The following is an 18,160-nucleotide window of genomic DNA, read 5'->3' as shown; positions in this document are numbered from 1 at the left end:
TATGGCTGGAGTATCCTCTGGAGAGTTCGATTTAATTCAGTTGGAGGAATACCTTTGCCTAACTTGGGCACACGCAAGCAAAGAATAATACGCAGTCTAGAAGCTGAGCATGACATGGAAACCATGCAAGCAATGGAGAATGGTCATTTTCTCTCTTGCAAATGCAAACTAAATGTTGAACAAAATGTTTGAATACGCTATTCCTTCTCATGGAAGGAGGGATAAGAAGAGGTAATAATCTTCTACTATGTTCTTCACATTTATTTTTTAGGTCTCTAAAGCAGGTGCTCTAGGCCTAAAAGAAATTGGGGTGGCCAGAGAATCAGTATTATAAGCACTGGAGTTTATGAAAACAGGAATATATTCTCCTTTCTATTTCTCTTCAGTTTATATTTTATAGAACTCTTTGGAAAACTCAACGTTTTTCTTTCTTTTGCTTTGTTTTTCAGGAAACAAGTGCTTCTGTTTTGGAACCTGTTGTCTATGCATATTTTATTTTTATTTAGTATATTTATGCATATGCTAATTATTCTATATTGGTATCTCTTACTTCCACGAAAATACTTTAAGCTCCTTTGTGTGATTTTATTATAACAGATTATTTTTATAAGTCCTTAGCATAGTGCTACTGAGTTGGTATTTAATGAAATTTCTCAATTGATATGAGCAGTAAGATTAAACTATTCAAAGCAATCTACAGATTCAGTGCAATTCCTATCAAGCTACCAGTGGCATATTTCACAGAACTAGAAACAAATATTCTAAAAATTTATATAGAACCACAAAAGACCCTGAATAGCAAAGTGATTTTGAGAAAGAAGCACAAAGTTGGAGGAATCACACTACATAATATCAAACTCTACTACAAAACAGCATAGTACTGGCATAAAAACAGACAGATAGATCAATGGAACAGAATAGAGAGCCCAGGAATAAACCCATGCCTTTGCCGTCGGTTAATATTTGACAAAGGAGGCAAAAACATACAATGGGGTAACGATAGTCTATTCAATAAATGGTGTTAGAAATGAAAGTCTGATGTAACTGAAATAACTCTAACAAAGGATATTTGTAGAAGTTGCAGAGAAAATTGCAAGACATTATCAAAGAAAATTATGGAAGACATAAGTAAATGACTCGCTATACCATATTCATGAAGAGAAAGACTTATTTTTTTAAAAGATGCTGATTCTCCATAAACATGTGCATAATTTCCTATTTCTGTTACATGTTTTCTTATGTACAACAGAAAAAAACAACCACCCTGATTTACTGAAGTTTAATGAGAGTGTAAAATCACCTAACTAGTTTAGAAACTTCTGAAGACTATCATGGTGAAACATTGCTTATCAGATAGCAATATATCATGAAACAATATTAATTAAGACAGGAATAGACAAATAGACCAGTGGAACTGAGAACCTAGAAACAGGTCTTTATTTTGTTAGTCCTGAAACAGGGAGGGGGCTGTTAGGTCTAAAAACCTACCCATCCAAGACTTACTGACCACCATATTCAAGAAATTGTGAGCATTAAAGGTGAAGAGATCAAGAAATACAAATTGGCAGTTACAAAATAGTCACAGGAATATAAAATACAGCATAGGGAATATAGTCAATAATACTGTAATAACTATGAATGGTGTCAGATGGGTCATGGAAATATTGGGGGAAACACTTTGTAAAGTATGTGATAGTCTAACCATTCTGCTATACACCTGAAACTAATACAAAATAATATTGAAAGTAAACTGTAATTGAAAAATAAATTTCTAAAAAAATCCCTAAGTGTGGAGTGGATTAGCCAGTGAAGGTGAAATTCTATATGACTGCAAAAGTACTTAAAGATCACAGGTCTATGTCTCATTGGAAGTGCCTGATGGTGATTCCACCTTGAGAGGAGACACTAACACACATTTCTGGATTACGAACATACCAGTCTCATTTTAGGGCTAGTGAGTCTAAAGAGTTAATTGTGTATACATGCCAGTCATCATCAGTCAGTCAATCAGGCAACCTCAGGTGTCATGAATCTAATGGGACTGAGGTTGACAGGCAAGCTGACAGTCCAAGGACTGATACCTAAATAACAGGTTGTGTGAAACAAGCCATTACTTGCTGGGGCAGAGGAAGCCTAGCTCTTGCGTACTGCTGACTTGATAGCTCTAGCCGTCCTCTGGAAAGCAGCAAAGGCAACCTCTCATGCACTTGTTATTTCTGTTAGCAACTGCTAGTCTATTTCACACAGGATCAGAGTGTAAATGGGATCAATATGCTGAAGCCAAAAGGGAGTTGGGCTCAACTAAACCAACCCCACATTTCACCAATGCAGATACGGAACCCTACAGTTAGAGCATGTTTGTGATTAGAACCCACATTTTTGACTCAGAATCTAATCTTCGATTTACTATGTAGTGTGTCATTTTAAAGTTAAGTATCTGACAACAAAAATGTATGTCTGTTCTCTAATTGATGATACTGAAGAACTTAATTTTGCCAACTAAAATGAATACAGCAGTCAGAATCTTAGCATGCCACTTAATGGAGTGGACCTTTTAAAAAGTTTTATCCATGGAAATATGAATGCAAATGAAAATTGTTTAAATGATCTCCACAGCATTTTTAAAACAACTCATACTAGATAGAACTAAAACAATTAAAAAAAAAATTCAAAGTTATGCCATTTAAAAAATATGAAAATGAATTAGTTTTTACACCACTGGTTCTCCATCAGCGGTCTAGTTCAGAATCACCCAGAAAGTTTTAAAAATTATACATGCCCAACCCCCCCCACCGACTAGTGAATCAGAATCTCTGGCTTGGGCATGGTGTGTGTATGCTTTGAAAAAAGATCTCCATATGATTTCAATATACAATATGTATCAGCAATGCGGAAAACCTAAATCTTTTACAAACACTGAGCAAAAATATAAAAATCACAACATCCATAGTTTAGACAAGTATAAAACTTGTCCCTTCTACCAGATGTTCCACCACTCCAAACATCTTTACAGCCCTATTGCATAAATAGACTGCGCTGTGTCCAGATGTGGATACATAAAACAACTATATTTTAATCATAAATTTTGGGTGGGAAATAGTGAGAGCAGGGAAAACAAACAAACAAAAAATTCCACGGGAAGTTCTAAAACCTCATTTTAGCCAAGAGCACCCACTACCTCACCCATCAAATCCTCTGCCGAGCCTGTGTCCAAGGAGCCGTGCAGGCTGGCTTGAGCCCTGTATGCTTGGACTCCACTTGGCACAGAGAAGACGAACAGCCAGGTCAACATGACGCAGCGAGAGAGAGAAGGAAAAGGAACAGAGCGTCCAGAAAATTCACAAAGTCAATAATTTATCCTTAAAGACTCCAGAGTGACCTAGAATGAGAAGAAAACTTGACCCTCAGAAATTAAAGTGGCAGCTGAAAAGGCAGTGCCTGGTACCTGCCCACATTATCGGTAAGGCAAGAGTTCAATTTTTTTTTTTTTAGAGTTTAAGACTAGCTTATACATAAAAATAGTTATTATTTCAGAATAGGGAAGGTTATAAAAAGGACTTCTGGTATTTTTTTTATGGAGACCTAGGCAATCCTAAAAAGAGGAACTGCTTCCATTATAGGCTAAGGTCGAGTAACCCAACCACCAACTCAAAGCCTGAGCTAGGCGTTGTAGTTGGGAGGGGTACTAATTTGGGAAGGGGTACTAATTAAGGGTTACTATCTTTTCTCTACTTTGTCCTCTGTCTTAGGGTTTTATTTACAGAGGTAAAGTTCTCTTGCTGAGGGCAACAGAGCAAAGAGAAAGGAGGCACAAGTCCTTCATGACACGCCTGCTTTTCTCTCCCATTTGGCTTCCTGGCCGCTATCAAGGCCCTTTCCCCATGGTCGCAGGACTCGCCCAGCCCGGCCGGGACGTTTGTCCCTCGATGCAGTGTCCTGCTGGCAGGAAGGCAGTGGGAGGCCTCTGTTTTTGTGTTTGGGTTTTCTTTTAACAGCCTCATCTTTCAATGACATCACCCTCAGCCCTGAGATATGACTGCACTTCCCAGCCGCCTGAGAGCGAAGCAAAGGTTACCTTCTATCTCACAGCAGTGTTGTCATCAAAGAGCTGTGTCTCGCAGGCGTGACAGCGCAACGCAGGAGATTTGCTCCAAGTGCGCGGAAAGGCCAAAGCGACCTTTGCGACAGGAACCAACGAGGCGGCAGGATTCAAACAGCCTCCCTACCAGAAAGATAACCGGCTCGGCCGCCTCTGATCCCATCCCGCCCTTCAGCAAAGAGTGGCTGTTCTGTGTTCAACTTGATCTCTGTTTCGTTTTGGGGACTCAAGATAAAACAAAGAAACTGGCTCATGTGCACAGAATGGCTGGGCAGGATATAGGTGCCTTTTAGCCATTTATGAATAGTCCCTGTCTTCCTACCGACTTGGATTTCACAGAGCCTCAGAAAAGTAATTTGATAGGATCTTAAAGAGAATCACCGTGAGAGTTTTAACAATGAAAAAGGAGCGGGTTGCAAAGCATTCGTAAACCTTCGGGAGAAATGTTCTTTTGTGCGCCATTGCATTTCTATTTAGTTTGGCATAAGGTGAAATACTGATTGGAGCAAATGACTAAAGTCAAGTTTTTCTTTTGCTGAGAAAAAGCCATTTTGACAATGATTTCATAATGGCAGGTGGAGTTCTGTATGGAATTGTTTAACTAGAAGCAAGGTGTCTAAGTGGCTTGAAATAAACAGGCTGAAAGCGTTGCAGCAGGTAGAAAATATTGGCTTCCATTTCCTTGGTCCGTTGCAGCAAATGTTTACTTCAGGGGGAGAGAAGAGCTCGACACTTCAGCACTCTCTTTGCAAAGTAAAAACAGAACAAAAGCTCCCAAACATTCCAAAGCCCTTTCCTCCTGTATCACAGTGACAAATGAGCTCTTACATCACATAAATACAGGGGTGGGGAAAAGTAGGCTTACAGTTGTATGTGAAACGCGGAGTTGATTCTTGTAGTATTTTTTTTTAAATTTATTATTGTTTAAAATATTACAGATGTCCCTTTTTCTTCCCAATGACCCCTTCCACCCCATCCCACCCCCCTCCCCAGTCCCTCTCCCCACCATTGTCCGTGTCCTTGGGTTGTGTATATATGCACATAAATTCTTTGGTTACTCTCTCCCCCTCCACCCATCCGCCCCCCTCCATCCCTCTGACATTCATCAGTCTCATCTATGCTTCCATGTCATTGAATCTATTCTGTTCATCAGTTTATTAAGTTCCTTAGATTCCACGTATAAGCGAGATCATGTGATATTTGTCTTTCGCTGCCTGGCTTATTTCACTTAGCATAATATTCTCCAGGTCCATCCATACTGCCCCAAAGGGTACGAGATTCTTCTTCTTTACAGCTGCGTAGTATTCCACGGTGTAAATGTCCCACAGCTTTTTTATCCACTCATCTGCTGATGGGCACTTGGGCTGTTTCCAGATCTTAGCTATTGTAAACTGTGCTGCTATGAACATCGGGGTACATATATCCTTTCTGATGAATGTTTCAGGATTCTTAGGATACATTCCTAGGAGTGGAATCGGTGGGTCAGACGGCAGCTCCATTTTTAGTTTTTTGAGGAACCTCCACACTGTTTTCCATAGTGGCTGCACCAGTCTGCATTCCCGCCAGCAGTGTACAGGGTTCCCCTTTCTCCACACCCTCACCAGCACATGTCGTTTGTTGATTTGTTGATGGAGCCATTGTGACAGGTGTGAAGTGATACCTCATAGTGGTTTTAATTTGCATCTCTCTGATGATTAGCGATGTCGAGCATTTTCTCATGTGTTTCTTGGCCATCCATATCCTCTTTGGAGAAGTGTCTATTTAAGTCCTTTGCCCATTTCTTAATTGGGTTGTTTGTCTTTCTCTTGCTGAGTGCTATGAGTTCTTTGTACACTTCGGAAATTAGCCCCTTATCAGATGCATCCTTGGCAAATATGTTTTCCCAGACCGTGGGGTTCCTTTGTATTTTGAGGCTGTTTTCTTTTGCTGTGCAGAAGCTTTTTAGTTTGATGTAGTCCCATATGTTTATTTTTTCCTTTGTTTCTCTTGCCCTAGGAGATGTATCAGTGAAAAGTCCACTACGTGGGATGTCTGTGACTTTACTGCCTATGTTTTCTTCCAGGATTTTTATGGTTTCGTGACTTACATTTAAGTCTTTTATCCATTTTGAGTTTATTTTTGTGTATGGTGAAAGTTGGTGGTCTAGTTTCATTCTTTTGCATGTATCTGTCCAATTTTCCCAGCACCACTTATTGAAGAGACTGTCCTTACTCCATTGTATGCTCTTGCCTCCTTTGTCAAATATTAACTGACCATAATGGGTGAGTCTATTTCTGGGGTCTCTGTTCTGTTCCATTGATCTATATGCCTGTTGTTGTACCAATACCAGGCCGTTTTGATTACAGTGGCTTTGTAATATAGTTTGAAGTCTGGTAATGTGATCCCTCCCACTCTGTTCTTTTTTCTCAAGATGGCTGCAGCTATTCGGGGTCTTTTTTGGTTCCATATAAATTTTCAAAATGTTTGTTCTAGGTCTGTGAAATATGCTGTTGGTATTTTCATAGGAATTGCATTAAATTTATAAATTGCTTTGGGTAGTATAGACATTTTAATGATATTAATTCTTCCAATCCATGAGCATGGTATCTTCTTCCACTTGTTTAAATCTTCCTCTATTTCTTTTTTCAGTGTCATGTAGTTTTCTGAGTACAGGTCTTTTACATCCTTGGTTAAGTTTATTCCTAGGTATCTTACTTTTTCAGTTGCAATGGTAAATGGTATTGCTTTTTCAGTTTCTCTCTCTGAAAGTTCATTGTTGGTGTATAAGAATGCCATTGATTTCCGGATGTTGATTTTGTATCCAGCTACCTTGCCAAATTCGTTTATCAAATCTAGTAGTACTTTGATGGAGTCTTTAGGGTTTTCTATGTACAGTATCATGTCATCTGCAAATAATGACAGTTTTACTTCCTCCTTTCCAATTTGGATACCTTTTATGTTTTCTTCCTGTCTGATGGCTATGGCGAGGACTTCCAGTACTATGTTGAATAAGAGTGGTGAAAGTGGACATCCCTGTCTTGTTCCGGTTATTCTTGTCGTATGATTTATGAATTATTGTATTATTTTTCATACGAACAACTGTAAACCTCCTTTTGCCCACCTCTGTATATGAGAAGACAGGCGTTTTTCCTGAATGGGATGCTTGGACAAAGTAGAAGTGCAAACAGTGCCACCTGAAGGCGGGTCTCTCTGAGATGCTTTTATGGGGGAGGTGAGGGGGAAGGAAAGAGGTCTTCTACCTCATGATGTAATTTGTTGACTTGGCACGATGTGCTTATTGTCAAGGTGGCTGGCTCTTTCTTCTTCTGTCCTTCATTTTGCTGACCCTCTTGTCCCTGCCGTTGGTGGTCTGTTCCACGAGGGTGATCTTGGCCTGGGGTCCCTCCCACATGCCATCGGAAACTTCTACCTGGAAGACCTGATAGAGTACCTCTCTCCACAAAGGAGGGGAAAGAATAGAAACATTTTTCTGGCATTTGTCTCTCTCTCTCTCTTCAACCTCTTGATTTTCCAGATTTTTCCAATAGTTTTTTTTCTAATTTTCCAAGTTTCTACAGCTCCTTTGCCCCACCTTGTTTCACCTGAGGAAGGAGAACAATGGAAAGAATTATGGGTTTTGGAGTTAGATCCCTTCTCTGCTGTTTTCTAGATGTGGGAACTTGAAAAAAAATCACCGAACTAGAAGCCTCGGTTTCAACTACAGAATGTATATGAGGACAATAATGGGTTAGCAGAGGATTCCCCACCATGCTTGACAGATAGGAATAGAATGATGCATGTCATTGTCTTTTCCATTCCTAGAATTCTCTAGCTCTGGTTTTCTGATCATTCCCCAACTAATGTTTATTTTTTGGAAGCTGGAGATATTAGGGCCAGGTGGTTGGGAAGGGAAAGAGAGCTCTTTTGACATTTATTGAGGTGTGTGTTTCTTTCCAAGATCTGAGTGTCTGAATGGCGGCTGGTATTATAGGAGAGGGTTCTCACATTACTCCATTATAGATTTGTATTTTAAACTGGATGAGAGTGAAGCAGAGTCAGTTTCCATTTAGCAAATAGTCACTTCCAAAAATGTAGTACTTGAGATGGTTTACACCTCTTTTTTGAGATGGATTACATCTAGACTTAGCTCATGTCATCAGTCCTAGAAGTACTCTCTTTTGCTATTTGGGCCTTATATTGCCAAATTAACTGTCCATTCTTCATAGGAAAAAATTAGTGCCACTGTTCATCATTCCAGGCTCAAGGGTAAGAAGGTGCTGCTGCTATTGCTCCATATAGAGTCCTTCATCATTTTTCCTTTTCTCTTGGCCAAATGCCCAGGCATTCAGAAATGTAATGTTCAACCATGGTTATCCATTAGAATTACCTGGGTAGCTTTTAAAACACTCCAATGTCTTGGTTCCCCCATAGACCAATGAAATCAGAAACTCTTGGGGTTGGACCTGGGCACAGGTATTTTTTAACAGTCTTTCAGGTGACACCAAAATGCCTCCAGGATTGAGAACCACTGATTCAGAAAAGGGATCCTTAGCCGTAAAAGGGTTGTTATTTCACAATAACTCCAGTGTGAGTTCTCAAACTAAAATCAATTTTGGCATGTAAGACATCTTTTTCCTTTATCTTGGTTTTCTGCTTCTACTGTCCTGTGTTCCTTAAATTATGTCTTGGATTATTCCAGTAGACCCACAATGCTATGTTGTTAATAAATAGTAATCTAGACACAATTCAAGGAAAACCAAATGCTTACAGAAGCTGAAGTTGAGTCATTGGTCAGGTGAGTGCTGCTTGAGTCAGGAGGTTTGGGATGGGCTTCAGAAGCAGAATTCTAATATAAATAAAAATAAAAACAAAGAAACAGCGCCATCTTGGGAAGTTTGCACTGAGGTGTGGAAGAGAGGCATCCAGTCTTGAACTACTCTAGAGTGTCCTTTTGTTCTCTTACAAACCAATTTCCATACAAAAGCCCAAGCTATCTAAAAATGCAAATCATTTCTGTGCATAAAACATTCCAGTAGCCTCTCACTACACACAGAATAAAATCCAATTTCTGTTCTGTGGACAACAAAGGCCTCTGTTTACCTCTCTGTCCCCAACTCATATCCTTTTCTGTGGTTCTCACTCTGTTCCAGTCACCTGGCCATCTCCTGTCCTTCAGGGATGCAATCTCACTCAGCTCCGAGCATTTGCTCTCCTTCTCTCTGTCTGGAGTGCATTTACCCACCACTCAGACCTATCCTGAACTCCTGACTGGAGGAAGCTCCCTGCCCACCACCCTCTACCTCTCTTACATCTTGGTGGCTTTGCTTCATGGCATTGTCACTTTCTCAAATCATCATGTTCATCTTGTTCCCTTTTTAGAAGGTGAGCTCTGCAACCACAACTTTGACTTGCTCATGGTTGTGTCTTCAGCATATAACACTGTTGGCCCACAAAGCTCTCTAGAAAAATAGGAAAAAGTGCCCCTCTTGACAGACACAGGGCTACAGACTCATAGACCCATAGCTTTATGAGTCACTTTGAGTGATTTAAAAATAAATATCCCTTATTCCAGACTGATGCAGGCCTCCATTGAGGTGTACAGGTAGATGGTGGGTTTCATTTTAGTCCCTACTTTTTCTACATAATGATAGGAGGTGACCAGAGCGCCTGAAATAAGATAGTAGCTCAGTAACTATTTGTTTGCTGAATGAGTTTAGGGGGGTGACTATAGCAATGTTCATGAGCAGAGCACATTCTCCTGGGTCTGAATGCAGAAAAGGAGGCTCAGCGGCAAGTCAGTGGTGTGCAAATAAATAGATAACAAATCAATCTCCAGAAGCAACCACCACCACCTGATATTTTGTGTCTGCCAATTTCCGTGGTATAAATAGCCCCATCATGGCCCATTTCAAGCTTTTAACATAGTCAGTGATTCACAAAATTCCTGAAAACTTAATACTTTCACAAGCTATTAAGATGATGTTAATGGCTCATACCAGCTCCCACACACCCAATCAACCCCTACCCCAGTGTTGAACCCTGGGGATCTCAGATTCTGAGTGAGAAAATGACTAATCCTGCTCTTCCTTGCAGCAGAGGCAGAGGTTGTTTATATACTGTCTGTTGGCATCTTCTTTCATGTGAGGACCAGGAAATAACCTGTCTTCTGGGTGGAATGGGGAACTCCAAGATGTTTTTGAAAATAGAGAGGAGGAAAACAAAATTAAGGCTGATGCCAGTAACCTAATTCACTGAATCTTGCTTTCTTCATCTACAAAATAACAAATTGGACTAGTCTCCATATCAACTGGCCAGACTAGCATTCTATATGCCATGTGGGGATTAATGTGAAGGGAGGGGAAAACCAGAGGTCTGTGGTTTCTCTGTGTGAATGAGTTTGTACTATGCATATAAGTAATATATCAATCTTTCTAGACCAATGAGTAACACACTTTTTTTTTTCTTCTAGTTGAAATAAAATTATTTAGGTTAAATTTACCCTGAAACTAAAACAGGCTTAAGAACTTTTCCAAATGCCAAGGACACTATCAAGTTAATAAGAATCCAACTCCTGTCATATTTCTTCTATCAGGGCTTATATACTGATTTTCCTCTTTACTTCTCCACACACCCCATTTGACATCCTTTGTTTGACTCTGGATTTCAAGCAAAAGTTCAACACGTGCCCAGCAACTCAGACAAAAATGAAATCCAAACCATCAAGCTGGAGAAGCATAAACCACTGTCATCAGGGGTTCAGTAACAGCTTTGAGAGTTATAATTTCTGATGTTGAGCTATCACTTGGCTGGGCAAATACTAGTGTTGAAATATATTATTACTACCCCTCTCCCCACTCTGACCACCAGAGCAAACATCCAACTTCCCAGAAAAATTCATGTGTGCATGGATAAGACCGGAGCCCTTTGCTGCAGCCTTCAGACAGTGGACACCAAGCTCTAATAGAGTCTGTCATCCTCACAGGAGCCACTGAATCATATTTATATATAACTTGCATATTAAAAAGCATCAGCCAAAGTCAATGGTGCTGATATAAAAATATCTTAATAGCCAGTAACTGACTAATGAATACTACCATAATAACAGTTTAATTTGAAGAATTCTGACAGCTGGTTGCTTTGATGAGTGTGGTTTCCAAGGAGTCCTAGTCCCATGCTGAGAACATCTCCAGCCTGCTGATTGATAGCAGCAGTGCAGAACTGTTTAATGTCACCACCTCTCAGCTAAAGTAATAATAAACAGGAATGTTATGGTTTATTTTTCTGTATGAATTGTTCAGGCTCTGTATGGTAAGTACCAACTCAATAGGGGATAATAGCTGCCATTCTCCTGGGAGTTGTAACTGGAGGTGAGCCCTTTTTTCTTTCTTTTTTTTTTTTATCAGCAAGGTTTATATATCAGGATGAATGTAGAAATTATTGGTTTTCTGGTGGATTTATTTTATTCTTTTGCACAGCTCTTGCTCATCCCATTCTGCTTAGCAAATGTAATTATTCTGGTTAAGATGTAGCTTCCCTATTATTTCTCCACTTCCCAAGATAGTTTAAAGCAGACAGCTAGGGCATGAAATATATGGTTCTACAACTATCTTAATTATACTGCGTGACTCTGTGTTTGATATGGAATAGCAATGTCTAGGAAGTGAATTTAATCTCTACAGATTTAGGACGATTGCCAAAAAGATTCATTGATTTTTTTTTTTTCTAGAAGCACAATCTTTTATTGTATAAATGTCAGAAGCTTCAAATTATTAGGAAATGTGTCAAGAAGCTCAAGGTATAATAACATTCTTTAGAGAGCTTGATTCTGAAGACAGTGCAATGAAATGTTCCAAAAGAAAACATGTCTTATGTTCTTACAGATTAAAGCTCTGGGATTCATTTTAATTTGTCATTTTGAACAGGATGTGGCCTCCACTGGGGGCTTTGATGTGAAAGCCTTGGGTATGATATACAGCCATTCCTGGTCACCCAGGGCTTTATAATCTCAGGCAGCAGAGTCTCAGCAGTCCTGAAACAGAAGATACTGACCCTGGATTTGAGGCTTCAGAGCTGAACTATGAAAAGTCCCTGGGATTCGGTGCAGAGGCCATGAAGAGGGAGTCATACAAATAGAAGACAATATTCTGAGCTGTGTCACCTAGCTCAGGTAGAGCTTTTGTAGGTTCTTGAATCAACGGGAAATTCTTAGCATTGGACAATGTATTACTTGGGGTGATTTTTATTGCAACTAATAGAAAACCTACCCAAAGTGGTTGAAAAACAGAGAATATAGTGGCTCACATATCTGAAAAGTCCGGAAGTTGGGTGGGCTTCAGGCTTGTGGGATTCAGAGGTCAAAGATATAATGAGGGTGGTTGGAGCTGCATTTATTACTGTCTTCATTGTGCTCTACCCTGTGCCCTGGATTCATTCTCAGCTAGCTCCTGTGCATACCCCCACCCCATCCTTCGCCTAAAGACTCAAGGTAAAGCTCTAAGATTAATGCAAATTTGATTGTCCCTCTTGTCAGAGGGTTCAAGGTCGCTGGTTGGCTTCGTCATGGAAACTCATGGATGCCCAAATGGAAATCAGGGGCTGTCAGGAAGAGTGCAATGAATGCTGGTGAGCAGCCGACAGCAGGGTTTTCAGAGATGGGTGCACACTTTTTTTCTGAGAAAATAAAGCTTGCCTCAATGGCCAGAAGGTATGGATCCTGTTTCAAACCTCTGCATGCCACTGTACTGATGTTTTCAAGCTTGACTGAAAACTGTATAACCAGTCTTCATTACCCAAGCAATATAGTTTAATTATTCAGCTTATCACTCAAGACTTCATAGTATGAGCTCATCTGAACTTTCCAGATTAGACTTGGACTGTTCAGAGGAACCCTACTTCCCGACCACGCCGTTCCTATCCCACCTCCATGCCTTTGCTCTTACTGACTCTTCCCCCACCCTTCATTAGTGTCCTTTTTCCTGAGCTGTCACATCTGACTCAGCCCTGAATATTCAATTGCAGAAGGCACAGTATAGTAATTATGAGTGTAGGTGCTTGAGTAAGACTGTGTAGGTTCAGGCCCCACACAATTAGCAAGTTATCTAACCTTGCTCAGCCATGATTTCCTAGTACTAAAGTGAGACTATAATGATACCTAACTCAAGTGTTTTTGTGAGCATTAAATGAGTTAATATATGTAAAAAGCTTAGAAAAATGCCTGGCCCTTGGCAAGAATTCAATACATGTTAACTATTATTATAATACTCTATGAAATCATTCTCTGACCATCTCACATCTCTCCTTCCTTTAAACTCCTGTCCTGTTTTAGCCTGAATTACTCATTGCACGCTTAGACAACCATATAGGACGGGAGGGTCCTAAATAGGTAATTCTTGTTTTCCTGCACAATACACAATTCAATGCCATCAACCTGTACTGTAGGTGTCTAGCAAGTATATACTGAAGAAATGGAGTGTGGCTAATACTCCTATGCATGTTCAAAAAGGGTCAGAGTTGTCCAACTAAGAAAACCTGAACTATCAAGCAAAATAGAGACAGACTCATAGATAGAGAGCAGGCAGAGAGCTCTGGTGTGTATATGGGGAGATATTTGGGGTGGAGGGATGGAGTAAAATAGGAAAAAAAGAAAGAGAACTCATGGACATCGACAACAGTGTGTTGATTATGGGGAGTGGAAGGGGGTGGGTGGAGGTGGAAGTGCGCATAGAGGGGATAAATGGTGATGGGAAAAATAAAGTATAAAAGAAAACCCACTGGGAAGTAACCTCTCCAACCAAATATTGTTTTGTATAAAATAAACAAAAAAATTATGTCTCTAGAGCTGGTGAAAAGTTGACCTGTTAGTTATATAATTCAGGTTTTAAAATTCCATTTGAAAATATTTATTTAGGATTCTATTGGTTTCCTCTCTGTCAGCATATTCCTGGCAGTTTATTAGGAGCAGGACAGTTGGAGGTGGGTAAGAAAATCTCAGACCTAAGAGATTAAGTAAACATGAAATTATACAAACGTGGAAAAAAACTGTAAAAATAAGGTACAAATCCTATGTATGGAATAGACATGTGTTTATCAGTTTCAGTACAGCACAGGCTCTCCCCTTCCCCAGACATGTAGATGAGCCTTAGCTCTATGGCACACAGAGGGCTGTGCATAGATACCAACGGATATAATGCTATGCACTTGCCTGTAGTACTCCTTTATTTCTCACTTGATAGTCATCATTATGTTATAAAGAAGTACAGTGGAATTAAAGGCCCTCTCAATTAAAGGTTGAACAGACTAAAGTTGAGGAGTTAAGTATTTTCAAGGTCAGATACCTCGGGAGGGATGGAGCTGATAGCAGGTGCTGGAGCTACTGACTCCATGTTATTAATCTCTCCATTTTCCTCAATTGTGCTCTCTCCCTCCCAGCTCCTGCAATATCAACTACCGCTTACCTATATTTGAAGAGGAGAAAAAGGTGAGTATAATGAATTTATTTGAAATAGCAAATGTAGCAATTAATATCTCTGGAACTATCCAATTGAATATAAAAAGGAAATGTAATGACTTGACATCTGGCTGTTGCAAATGGTATTTATTTAGATTTCTCTTCTGTCCTTCACATGCTAATCCCTCTTTATCATTGGAGATTCAGTTTAAGTGTGAATGAACTTTAAGCTTCCTCCAGGAAGCATTCCTACATCATTGTAAGTCTCCTTTCCCCTTTGCTGAGCTCACACATCACGTGTTCCTTAAGGAAAAAACTTGTGCATAAGCTCAAGTCAGGGTCTTTGCCTCATTCACCTTTGTATATTTAGTGTCCAGTATAGTACCAGGGCGAGGGGTGGGGAGGGAAAAAGAAAGAGGGGCATAAGGGGAGAGAAAGAGAGAAAGAGAGAGAGAGAGAGAGAGAGAGAGATTGATTGATTCAGAGATAGAGAATTATACAGTGCCTTTCAAATTACTTTTTTAAAGTTCAGCATCCAAGTTATAGTCTTGGACTCCATAAGAAATTCTTCAAAATCCTGGTGTACATAATACAACTCTGTTACCTACAGAAATTAATAGTTGCCTTGCCTATGGAATAAAGCCAGCAGGTGGGGAATAAGAATAGCTTGAAATCACATATAGCTCTATAAAAAGAAGAGAGCTAGGCCTGAAGTCAGTAGATAGGGGTTCCTGATGTGACTTCAAGGCTCTCAGTCTCATTCCCTGTGACTAGGAGAGTCTTGCATTAGGTATTCCAAAGGTCCCTTCTAGTTTTAAAATGTTCTGTTATGAAAACAGGCTATTATGGAGGTATGGGATAAACAAAATATATAACACACGTTATAGCCCCCCTAAATCATATTACAATGAAACAATTAGACAGAACTAAAGTCCCTAGTACACTGAATACTGCAGAAAAGAAAGGCTCTTTACTCTGGAAGGCTAATTGAACAGAAGGTTTGTGCGCATGTACACGGTGGTGGCATGCACAGACATAAACTTGGTATGAGATAAATCAGAACAATCGTACAGTTTTTTCTAATGTAAAACTTCTATTTATAAACAGCAAAAAATGAAGAGTAAAGCACAGAGTAAAGATAAAGGGGCACATGTGACTCACTTATATATTCAAGGTTCATGGCTTTAGTGAAAATAACAGATAAAAGGACTTTTATTTTTTTCTTCTGGGGTGTATTACAAGCTATTATTAGTAGAGCCTGAAAACTATTTCAGCTCATTTGTATAGATGCTCCTATTTAAAAAGGCTTTTTTTTTTTTTTTTTTTTTTAAGTCTGACTTTTAACAAAGACATTAAATGGAGCATGTGTTGATACTATATCTTTGGCATCCCAACTGTCTTATTATTTTTGAAAAATCATATCACATAAATAACACATTAATGGCTATTTCTCCTACTTGAGGAGACATTTTCTTTGGTCCAAAGAGCTCCATCTCTCTGGCATAGAAATTTAGGGGAAACGGGCTGAAAGGTTGGCAAACACAAAACCAATTGTTCTCTTTAAGATATACATACGGTGAAGGAAAGAAAAAGACAACAGATTAGTTCACCACCAAAATGCCTGGACCATAATGGACAGTAAAAGATGAACTGATATTTAGTAGTAGTAGTAGTAGTAGGAGGAGGAGGAGGAGGAGTACATTTGCATCAAATTTCTTAGCTGTTAATGGATGTGTAGTTAGATGTAACTAGGATCAATCTTGAGAAATCATGGCAAAGGAACTGCATGTTGTTCATACTCCATCAATAACAAACCAGCACAAGCGGAGGGCACAGATTCCAGTTACTGCTAAAACAGCTCCATCTTTGACTTTGTAGGTGAGGATAGCAGAAATGGGACACCCAAGGACGTTTAAGTTCAGAAGTAACACTGCATGGAGATCTGCTCTTACGTAAGACAATATGGAAAGATCATTTACTCAGCAACAGATAAATCTACGTCCAAAGAAGCACTGAGAAGGATGTGCTGAATTTGGCTCACAATGAACAGTGTCTTGAGAGAGTTGTCATTCTTGTTACAAACTGCAAAAATGTGACTCTCCTATCAATCATCCCACAGCCCAGATATGGACTGTCCTTCGTTTTCTAAAAGCTATGAAAATTGCAGGTACAACAGACTTCAAGAGGTTAAAAAGCAACTTAGTAATGAGGCGTTTGAAGGAATCATGTTGAGACAAAGCAGGTCGGCCTCAGATAAATCAGTGTAAGTATTTTTACTTATTGTTGGAAAGGCGCATGACCAGATTTTATTTTATTTTATTTTTACAGTAGAGAGAAACTATAAGATTTCTGGATGTTTGCTCCCTAAGAGGGAATAAAAATGTCTTTTCTATTTTTTTCTTCCCAGAAAGACAAATACCTATTTTGGCTAAAAAGCAAACAACAAATCTATTAGATACTATTAGAAAATTTCTGGAACTGTGAATGTTTTTATTATTTTTGGTTTCTAAATTTAAAATCACACATATCAGCATCAGTTAATGGGGTGCACTTTAAGTAAAAAGCCCAAGAATATGTATTATGTTGGAAAAAGACATTCTAGTGTCTTAGTAAGGTTCACAATCTGGATATGCATGATAGGAACTAAATTCGATCACCCTCAGGCTAACGTTGACAATTGAACACTATTTTGTATGTCTTCATGTATTTCAATCCATGAAATGGCATGTCAGCAGACTAAGATTTCTTGAGAAAAATCACCTATAGGTTTACAGGTACTTTTCCTCAAGACTGACTCTTTTCCCCCATCTTTTCAACGTTTTATTATCGAAAATTTCAAATATGCAGCAAAGTTGAAAGAATATTATAATGAATGTTTGTACATGGTGGGGCAAAAGTAGGACATTCGTATGGAAAATAATATAATAAATAACATAAGAATAAATTGTGCTTTGTGTACTCACAACTGTAAACCTACTTTTGTCCCACCCTGTATATCCATCACTTCAATTCTACCATAACATTTTACTATATTGTTTTATCACTTATCCATCTGTCTAGACATCTTTTTACACATCCATCAATTCATCTTATTTTTTGATGCATTGCAAAGTGGATTGAAGACATCGGTACACTTTCTCCTAAATACCTCATTATGCGTATTGTTAGCTAGAGTTTAATGTTTGTGCACAGTTTTATTCTTTTGATGTAAAACTGACATACAATGCAAAAAGCACAGCTTAAATGTGCATTCTGAGTGGAAAACGCATGCATCCGTGTTTCCACAGCTCCTCGCAAGGTATCAAACGTTGCCATCAACCACTTCAGAAGGTTCCCCAATGCACCTCCCAGTCCGTACTGCTCCCAGCTCTCCAGGAACAACCACTGTTCTTATTTTCATTCCCATCATAGATTAGTTTTTTCTAGAATGTCATGAAAATGGAATTCCTCTTGTGTAAGGCTTCTTTTGATCAGTATATTGTTGGGCATATTAGTAGTTTGCTCTTTTTTATTGCAGAGAGCTATTGTTACAATTATACCACAACTTGTTCATTAATTCTCCTATTTGTGGACTCCAGGGCTGTTTCCAATTTCTGAATAATGTTACTGTGAACATTCCTATACAGGTCTTTGCA

The sequence above is a fragment of the Miniopterus schreibersii genome (assembly GCF_964146895.1).
Source record: "Miniopterus schreibersii genome assembly, chromosome: 3".
Classification (NCBI taxonomy): domain Eukaryota; kingdom Metazoa; phylum Chordata; class Mammalia; order Chiroptera; family Miniopteridae; genus Miniopterus; species Miniopterus schreibersii.
Note: the sequence above shows the minus strand (reverse complement) of the source record.